Source organism: Prionailurus bengalensis, chromosome A3, assembly GCF_016509475.1.
Source record: "Prionailurus bengalensis isolate Pbe53 chromosome A3, Fcat_Pben_1.1_paternal_pri, whole genome shotgun sequence".
Lineage (NCBI taxonomy): Eukaryota > Metazoa > Chordata > Mammalia > Carnivora > Felidae > Prionailurus > Prionailurus bengalensis.
Window position 1 is genome coordinate 52,153,154 of NC_057354.1, and position 9,446 is coordinate 52,162,599.

Genomic DNA, 9,446 nt, shown 5'->3' on the forward strand with positions numbered 1-9,446 from the left:
TCTTGGCTATTATAAATAATGCTGCAATAAACATAGAGGTATATATATCTTTTCAAATTAGTGTTTTAATTTTGGGGGGTAAATATCCAGTAGTGGAATTACTAGATCATATGCTATTTCTGTTTTTAATTTTTTGAGGAACCTCCATACTGTTTTCCAGAGTCGTGCACCAAGTTGCATTTCCAACAGTGCACAAGGGTTCCTTTTTCTCCACATCCTCACCAACACTTGTTATTTTAAATAAAATCCTTAAATTTAGTGTTAAAAATTGCTACTGCAACAAAATTTCTTTAAAAAAATTTTTTTAATATTTATTTTTGAGAGAGAGAGAGAGAGACAGAGCACAAGCAGGGGAAGGATAGAGAGAGAGGGAGACACAGAATCTGAAGCAGGCTCCAGGTTCTGAGCTGTCAGCACAGAGCCTGATGAAGGGCTTGAACTCATGACCTGAGCTGAAGTGGGATGCTCAACCTACTGAGCCACCCAGGTGCCCCCCAACAAAATTTATTTTTGCTAATTATTTAAATACAGCCTACTGTCATGAAATTATTGAAGAAATGGCCTTCCCCCATTCTTTCAAACTTGGGATTTCTGCTAAATTCTACTTAGTAGAAGTCGGATATTAGGGAAAATAATCTTATTTTTGGTTTGCATGGTTCAACAAGAGCCAGTGGAGACTTTAAGTTTTCAAATGATGATATTTTTGCCCCAAAGATTAAGTATGAAAAGAATGAAAATCCAAATCAATATTTATGAATACCCCACATAGTTCTGGTTTATTTTGTTTTTAATTTCCTTTTTAGCTACTCCCTAACAGTAAAGCACCAGTGATTTGTTTTGCAGAATCCTTGCAGCCTTTCCTGGAAGCCTGTAGCAACACTTTATATTTTTGTTCTTGCTTTGTGCTGCTTTGAACCCCTAAGGTTGATCTCCAAATACTAGGAAAGCTCAATATGATTCTGCAGAAACTTTCCAAAATCAAGTAAGAATTTTTCTAAGATTTTTTATTGAAAGATATATCATTATGATGATTTAGGCCTTTCTGAATCCTATATTGGTTCAACTTTTTAAAGTCACAATTCCAATGTAGAAATTTCCAATTTCTAAATGTAGCAAAGTGAGATTCATGAACTATTACTGTATGTCTACAATATATACGCAGTTACAAATGAGAATCAGAGTGCCCATCTAAGAACATCCTGGTTCCATAGTTCATTTCTGCTAAATAAACTTAGAGTACTGTAAGGCAATTAAAAATAAGAGCAGTTTTTAGCAACCAAGTGGTAGTATCAGAGTGAAATACTGCACACTGATACGCTGTAATACCACAGGTGAAAATAAAAAAGATAATAAAAGTATATTTGCAGATCCTTATTGTTGTACTGAAATGAATTTAGGGAGTAAAAGTGAAGCAGTCAGAAGAGATTTAAAATGATGTTGGTAACTGGATTTATTTTAGGAAACAGTTATGGACTTTTTATGCTACTAATGTGTATTTTATTGTAAGAACCAAGGCCATTTTTTCTACATTTCCTTTTCTTCCCCCTGATGCAGACATTGATATAATCAGTTATTAAATTATAAAGGACATAAATTTTAAGCTTTATTTCCCTAATATTGAGGTATTCTCCAGTGTTTCTTTTGGGGCAATTAAGCACCTGTCTCATCCCGTGTATATAACAGTAAACTTTTGATTTTGGTTCAGCTCCACTGCCCCCTCCCTCTCCCCTCCCCTGGATTTGCATGGTAGTGAACCGAGGTATTTTACCAGGACTCAGTGTACTTGAATAGTAAATATGATACATCTTAAAGTTATTTGTAGATATGTGCTAGTGGGTCTACGTGTTCTGCTTGGTACCTAGTAAACTGTACCATACCACAGTAAGTTATTAATTCTCAAACGAACCTTATACTACTCATCTCACCAAATCACTTGTTTTGGACTGGCATCAGTTAAACTTATCAATTCATTGTCTTCCTTTACTTACAGGCTGACTGTGCCATGGTTATCTTGATTTTTAATCAGTAAATTATCAGGAAGACCTGTTGTGGTTTACTTATGGTGCTATGAAGCTGCAGTAACATTACTTGGGTTTGATTTGGTCTTAGCTTTCTTTTTTTAATTTTAGATGGAGAGAGGGAGCACGAGCAGGGAAGCGGGGCCATGTTCAGTGTGGAGCCTGATGCAGGTCTTGATTCCATGACCCTGGAATCATGACCTGAGCTGAAATCAAGAGTCAAAGGCTCAACCAACTGAGCCATCCAAGTGCCCCTGGTCTTAGCTCTTAATTTGTGGGATTTTTTTTATGTAGTTCCAAAATGCAAGTATATCCTTGAGTCAAAGCATTTTATTATTCTTGATGTGTTTTATAGCTCACATTCATTTCAGACTGAGATAAAGACCTTGAACAGGAGGGCTGGGAATAGCTGATGCTCAAGCAGGTCTTAAAGTAAATCTTTAAAACCACAAAGATGTGAATCGTTTTGTATTAAAGTGGGTGGTTATGTAGGTTATTTGATCATTTCTTTCAGGAGGTAAATATATGTAGACAAGGAAATAAGAAATATGTTTCAGATATTATTCTGATTGAAAATGAAATTACCGACTGGTTATTAGGAGGAGGATGGATAAATGGGTATGTTGGATCTAAGTCAAAAGTTAACCCAATATTCTGCTACTCACTTAAAATAAGATGATCAAGTATTTTCCTTTTTCATGCTACAAGGAAATTATTTTTTTCTCAAACATGATAATAATGAATAGGGTGTAATTTTCAGGATCATAGAGCATATTCTTTTTTTTCTTGAATTCTTTTCTACTGTGGGCTTCTCTCCTAAAACCTTTTTTGTTTGCCTTTACATATTAATCCTTTAGTTCCTTATTTTCTGCATTAGGTTGAAAACCAGGTGCCATTTGCCCACATTTACAAGTAAATGATCTCTCATTGCCATTCCAGATAATTTCCCTTAACTGTGTGCAATTAAGTTAAGGTATTCATTCTGTTATAGGAGTAATAAGAAGCTCTTTGAACATTTTACAATTCATCTGATGTTTCAAGAAAAACAAAGAACAACACATCCAGAGCATGCCTTTCTCTGTATTAATCTAAATTAAACTCTGTTCAATTTGGGTTTAACAAAATGCAACTCCTTGGCCTCCAATGAAAGCCATAAGACTGGCTTAATATTATTTCATATATATGTGTTGCTTATTTGTAAGATTGTAAAAATAACCAAAGTAACTAAAAGTCTACCAAGTAAAGTTATCAGTAGCATCATTTATCATGAAAAATAGAATTTTTTTAACTTTGAAGATGAAATCTATAGAAGCTATGGAATTTTTGGACTGTTTCAGCTCAACTGAGGTAGTAATTACTAATGTAAAAAATGGAATTTCTAGAATTGGTGACACTGGGGTTACTTTTTTGTAAGTATTTTAGGAAAATTTTTAACTTACGTGATTATTTGGAATAAAATTGGAGTTTATGAGGGAAAGAATGTTGTCATTCTTTCTCAATATATCTACTTCCCTTTCAGAAGCAAAAGCACAAAATTTTTAACTGCCATCCTCATATCATAACTTTTATATATATCCTAGATTCACAAAAACTGATTTTTTTATTGTGCTCTTCACAGAGTACTTTATTTTTTTCCATTCTATTTAATTTATTTTTTAAATTTACATCCAAGTTAGCATATAGTGCAACAGTGATTTCAGGAGTAGATTCCTTAATGCCCCTTACCCATTTGGCCCATCCCCGCTCCCACAACCCCTCCAGTAACCCTCTGTTTGTTCTCCACATTTAAGAGTCTCTTATGTTTTGTCCCCCTCCCTGTTTTTATATTATTTTTGCTTCCCTTCCCTTATGTTCATCTGTTTTGTATCTTAAAGTCCTCATATGAGTGAAGTCATATGATATTTGTCTTTCTCCGACTGACTAATTTTGCTTAACATAATAAACTCTAGTTCCATCCATGCAGTTGCAAATGGCAAGATTTCATTCTTTTGATTGCTGAGTAATACTCCATTGTGTGTATATATATATATATATACATACTACCTCTTCTTTATCCATTTATCCATTGATGGATATTTGGGCCCTTTCCATACTTGGGCTATTGTTGGTAGTGCTGCTATAAACATTGGGGTGCATGTGCCCCTTCGAAACAGCATACCTGTATCCCTTGGATAAATGCCTAGTAGGGAAATTGCTGGGTCATAGGGTAGTTCTGTTTAAAAAATTTTAAGGGATCACCATCATGTTTTCCAGAGGGGTTGCACTGGTTTGCATTCCCACCAGCAACGCAAAAGAGATATCCTCTTTCTCCACATCCTTGCCAACATCTATTGTTGCCTGAGTTGTTAATATTAGCCATTCTGACTGGTGTGAGGTGGTATCTCATTGTGGTTTTGATTTGTATTTCCCTGATGATGAGTGATGTTGAGCATTTTTTCATGTGTCTGTTGGCCATCTGGATGTCTTCCTTGGATAAGTGTCTATTCATGTTTTTTGTCCTTTTCTTCACTGGGTTATTTGTTTTTTTTGTGTGTGTTGAGTTTGTTAAGTTCTTTATAGATTTTGGATACTAACCCTTTATCTGATATGTCGTTTGCAAATATCTTCTCCCATTCCATCAGTTGCCTTTTAGTTTTGCTGATAGTTTCCTTTGCTGTGCAGAAGATTTTATTTTGATGAGGTCCCAACAGTTAATTTTTGCTTTTGTTTCCCTTGCCTCCAGAGATGTGTTGAGTAAGAACACAACTTTGACCTTGCTGCAGCCAAGGTCAAAGAGGTTTTTGTTTGCTTTCTCCTCGAGGATTTTGATGGCTTCCTTTCTCACATCTAGGTCTTTCATCCATTTTGAGTTTACTTTTGTGTATGGTGTAAGAAAGTGGTCCAGGTTCATTCTTCTGCATGTCACTGTCCAGTTTTCCCAGCACCACTTGCTGAAGAGACTATCTTTATTCCATTGGACAGTCTTTCCTCCTTTGTCAAAGATTAGTTGGCCATACATTTGTGGGTCCATTTCTGGGTTCTCTATTCTTTTCCATTGATCTGAGTGTCTGTTTTTGTTCCACAGAGAATATATTAAAGAATTTTTTTCTATTTTCCTTTTTTCCAAAATAATTTAATCATCACCAAACTATATATGTACATTAGAAGGTTTGAAAAAAAATTGAAACATAAGGGATGGCAGAACAGCTGAAATACAGCCAGATCAACACTAAACCATCCTGCACACCTAGAAAATGATTTGTGGATTAACACAACAATATGCACAAACTGAACCACAGAACTCAGCAGGTACACAGAGCAGAGAGTGAACTGGGGGGAGAGAAGCCACAAAAGGAAGGGACCTGTGATTGCATGTAGACAGATGATGGAGTTGGGGGGGAGAATACAGGAAAAGCACCATCCCCCCAAAGCAGCTGGAGAGAAAGTACAAAAGGGGAAAAAGCCACAGGGACTGAACAAAAAATGGAGAAAGGAGAAAGGAGAGGGTTTAAATTCCACTAAGATGTTATAAACCGGGAGAGTGCAGAGTCTGAAATTCTTCAGCTTGATACGTTCTGGTGCTCTGGTGGGAAGGGTGAATCCCAAGGAGCAGAGATTCATGTCCTCGGGGTCCTCGGGCCACATGGAGAGAGGCAGTTCCCCTGCTGGGAGGACATTTGGTAGAGGCTGTGTGGCCACCCCACAGGCAAAGGTCCCAGTGGACACCAGAGAACAACCACATTCACTGGTGTTGGAACAAGGACATTACGGGAGGAACCTGGTGCCAGATGTGTGTTGTGATTTACCATAATCCCTGAAATACTGTTACATGATCCCAGAACATTTTATGGGGCAGGCTGGCACCCAGGAGTAGTCTCTGGGCATTGACAGAAGCACAGTCCTCTGAACATTCCTGGAGGCAGGTGGGCACCTGGACATTGCTCATTGACCCTCCCACAGAAGATCTGACTGGTCAGAGCTACAGTCCTTTAGAAGTGAGGAGTTGGGAAACACAGCAGCATTTGAGATAAAACTCAGGAGGGAGGGGCCACCGGGCAGCCTGACAGCTTGGTCATGGACAGTGTAAAGCGAGGAGTGGATGGATGCCAGAAACAAAGGACAAGTGCACAATTGCTGGTTGGGGAGAACAGAATTTCGGTACTAGAGACTGCGTAGCTTGGTGATGCCATTTGCACCCCTCCCACACATGCGCATACATACCTACAAGCACCACAGCAATCCACCCCAGTAAGGTAAGCCACACCACCTAGTGGAGAACAGAGCCGTTAAACTAAGCACTGCCCAACTGGGCCAACGTTGCTCTTCAGGAACACAACAAGTCTGTGCCTGCTTAGCTTATGGACTATAAAGTGTTTCATAGTTTGACTTCTAGGGGAGACTGATGTAATTTCAATCATATTTCAGTCTGTTCGCTGGTGCATCTATTTAATTTTTTTCTTTTTCTTTTTTTTCTGATTCTTGAATACAGAAAGAGAAAAGCTTATTTTTATTTTCAATATTTATTAAAACTATTTTTAATTTTTTTCTACTATATATTTTACTTTCTTGTAAATTTTTCAAATTCTATTTTACTTCCATCATTACATTTTATTCTATTTCATTGTATTCATTCTTTAAATTTTCAAATGTTTTCCTTTTCTTTTTTTTCTTATCTTGCCCTTTTTTCTCTAATCTATCATGCTCCGTTCAACAACCAGACCAAAACACACCTGAGATCTACATCATTTATTTCATTTTTTGTGTTGTTTTTAATTGAAAAAAAAAATTTTTTTTTCAACATTTATTTATTTTTGGGACAGAGAGAGACAGAGCATGAACGGGGGAGGGGCAGAGAGAGAGGGGGACACAGAATCGGAAACAGGCTCCAGGCTCTGAGCCATCAGCCCAGAGCCCGACGCGGGGCTCGAACTCACAGACCGCGAGATCGTGACCTGGCTGAAGTCGGACGCTTAACCGACTGCGCCACCCAGGCGCCCCTGTTTTTAATTTTTTAATTTTAATTTTTTTACCTTATTTATTCATTTTCTTCCATCAAAATGATGAAATGAAAGAATTTTCCCCAAAGGAAAGAACAGGAAGAAACGACAACCAGAGACTTAAACAACAAAGATACAAGCAAGATATCTGAACCAGAATTTAGAATCATGATAATAAGAGTACTAGCTGTGGTTGAAAATAGATTAGAATCCCTTTCTGTGGAGATAAGAGAAGTAAAAGCTAGTCAGGACAAAATTAAAAATGCTGTAACTGAGCTGCAATCTCGAATGATTGTTTCAGCGGCAAGGATGGATGAGGCAGAGCAGTGAATCAGCGACATAGAGGACAAACTAGTGGAGAAAAATGAAGCAGAAAAAAAGAGGGAGACTAAAGCAAAAGAGCACGATTTAAGAATTAGAGAAACCAGTGACTCATTAAAAAGGAATAACATCTGAATCCTAGGGTCCCAGAAGATGAAGAAGGTAGAAGGTTATGTGAGCAAATCATAGCAGAAAAATTTCCTAACCTGGGGAGAGACACAGACAAACAACCCAGGAAGCACAGAGGACTCCCATTAGATTCAACAAAAACCAACCATCAACTAGGCATATCATAGTCAAATTCACAAAATACTCAAACAAGGAAAAAATCATGAAAGCAGCAAGGGAAAAAAGTCCTTAACCTTTAAGGGAACAGATCAGGTTTGCAGCAGACCTATCCGCAGAAATTAGGCAGGCCAAAAGGAGTGGCAGGATATATTCAATATGCTGAATTGGAAAAATATGCAGCCAAGTATTGTTTATCCAGCAAGGGTGTCACTCAAAATAGAAGGAGAGATTAAAAGTTTCTGAGACAAACAAAAATTAAAGGAATTCGTGACCACTAAACCAGCCCTGCAAGAAATTTAAAGGGGACTCTCTGAGGGGAGAAAAGACATAAACAAACAAACAAACAGAACACCAAAAGCAACAAAGAGAAGCAAGGACCAGAGAACACTACCAGAAACTCTAACTCTACAGGCAACATAATGGCAATAAATTCATATTTTTCAGTGCTCACTTTAAGCATCAATGGACTAAATGCTCCAATCAAAAGACATAAGGTAGCAGAATGCATAAGAAAACAAGATCCATCTATATGCTGTTTACAAGAGACCCACTTTAATCTAAAGACACCTTCAGTTTGAAAGTGAGGGGATGGAGAACCATCTATCATGCTAATGGTCAATAAAAGAAAGCCAGAGTAGCCATACTTATATCAGACAATCTAGACTTTAAAATAAAGACTGTAACAAGAGATGAAGAAGGGCATTTTATCACAATTAAGGGGTCTGTCCACCAAGAAGACCTAAAAATTGTAAACATTTAATCTCCAAACATTGTAACAACTAAATATATAAATCAATCACAAACTTACAGGAACTCATTGATTAATAATACCATAATAGTAGGGGACTTCAACACCACATTTACAGCAATGGACAGAGCATTTAAAAAGAAAATCAACAGGGGCGCCTGGGTGGCTCCATCAGTTAAGTGTCCAACTTTGGCTCAGGTCATGATCTTGTGGCTTGTGAGTTTGAGCCTCGTTTTGGGCCCTGTGCTGACAGCTCAGAGCCTGGAGTCCACTTTGGATTTTGTGTCTCCCCATCTCTTGGCCCCTCCCCTGCTCATGCTCTGTCTCTCTGTCTCTCAATAATAAATAAATGTTAAAAAAATAAAAAAAAATATCAACAAGGAAACAATGGCTTTGAATGGCAGTGGACCAAATGAACTTAACAGATATATTCAGAATATTCCATCCCAAAGCAGCAGAATACAGATTATTCTCCAGTGCATATGAAACATTCTCCAGAATAGATTACATACCAGGACACAAATTAGCCCTTAACAAGTACAAAAAAATTGAGATTCCACGCATATTTTCAGACTACAGAGCCATGAAACTCGAAATCAACCACAAGAAAAATTTGGAAAGATAACAAATACTTGGAGACTAAAGACCATCCTACTAAAGAATGAATGGGCTAACCAAGAAGTTAAAGAGGATTATAAAAATTACATGAAGTCAATGAAAATGATAACACCATGACCAAACCTCTGGGATGCAGCAAAGATGGTCATAAGAAGGAAGTATGTAGCAATCCAGGCTTTCATAAAGCAGGAAGAAAGGCCTCACATACACAACCTAATCTTACACCTTAAATACCTGGAAAAAAGAGCAGCAAATAAAACCCAAAACCAGCAGAAGACAGGAAATAATAAAGATTAGAGCTGAAATTAATGCTATCGAAACCAACCAACCAACCAACCAAACAAACAACAACAAAAAAACCAGCAGAACAAATCAATGACACCAGGAGCTGGTTCTTTGAAAGAATTAACAAAATTGATAAACCACTAGCCAGTTGGATCAAAAAGAAAAAGGAAAGGACCTATATAAATAAAATCA